Source organism: Cucurbita maxima, unplaced genomic scaffold (genome assembly GCF_002738345.1).
Source record: "Cucurbita maxima cultivar Rimu unplaced genomic scaffold, Cmax_1.0 Cma_Scf00010, whole genome shotgun sequence".
Taxonomy (NCBI): Eukaryota; Viridiplantae; Streptophyta; class Magnoliopsida; order Cucurbitales; family Cucurbitaceae; genus Cucurbita; species Cucurbita maxima.
Window position 1 is genome coordinate 2,552,654 of NW_019272026.1, and position 1,412 is coordinate 2,554,065.

Here is a 1,412-nt window from a genome sequence, read left to right on the forward strand (position 1 = left end):
TATCCTTAGGACCCATAGAGCTGAATGAATATAGAAGTGAAACAAAATATAGAAGTGAAGAAGGAAGAATCAAAGAAGCATGGAAGCCTCGTTTGCATCCTATTGTTGTTTGTGTTTCATCCTCTTCCTTTCCCTCTTTCCCATCCAATCTGTCAGCCAATACCCATATTTAGGCACTGCAAACCAGACATCCGGGTGCTCAATCAACGATACCAATTCAACACCAAATGGATATTATTCATGTGATGTTCCTTATTCCTCATGTTCTTCCTATTTGATTGCAAAATCCAAGTCTCACAATCAAGACTTGGGTTTCTACGATAAATCAATCGGAAACACTAATTTGTTGATGAAGGCAGTTGGCTGTAGCTGTGGTGAGGATCATTTGTATAGGAATATCACGGAATATAATACCACGAGTGGTGATAGTTTTGAAACAATAGCCAATCATGTTTTTGATGGCTTCACAAGCTGTTCTATTGGTATTAATGCTTCCTCAACCGAAGGAATTAGTGTTGAAGTTTGGTTGCGATGCGCTTGTCCTACCCAGGATCAGAAGAATCTTGGGATTCAGTCATTGGCTGTGTATATGGTACAACCAAATGAGAGCATTTCATCAATAGCGAGGGATTTGTTGGTGGAGCAAGACAGCATTTTGGAAGCAAACATGCTTTCCAATACAACCCAACTCTACCCATTTACGCCTCTTTTGGTTCCGTTGAACACATCTGAGACTTTTAAAATCGACCCATCTAACTCAGACGCCTGTGTATCTCAGCATTTGGATCTTGTTGTTATTGTTGCTAGCATCATCTCCATTGCATTCGGTCCGTCTCTTTCTCTTGCCTTGTTTACAATTTTTGTATGATTATTACTATTTTATTTTTTATCATCTTTTATCATCCATCAAATATTCCTTGTCCAAATCGTCTTTGGAGTGCTAGCCCTCCACAATATTATAATATTGTCCATGTGGGACTACTCCTTAGCTCGAACGAAAGTTTGTTTGACACTTGAGAATTTTATTGACATGACTAAACTAAGAACATGACTCATGTTAGGAACAATGACCCTCCACAATGGTATGATATTGCTCTTGTGCTTTTACTTTTGGTTTCCCCAAAAGGCCTCATTACCGATGGAGATGGATTCCCTTACTTATAAAACTATGATCTTCTAGTTAAAAGATGGTCCTACTAACCATTTCTTTTTGGGTTGAAATGGCTAGCTTTACAATATATTTAGGATGTCCATTTCCTGGACCACTCAATTATTTAGTGGGTTGTTAAATGTGAGTTTGCTAACTTTATCTTTGCAAGGCTATAAAAGCCAACCAAGTTGTGCAATTGATTTCAGAGATTCATTTTGAGTTAGTTTGTGTGTGTTCACAACATTTGGTATTAAAGCAGCAT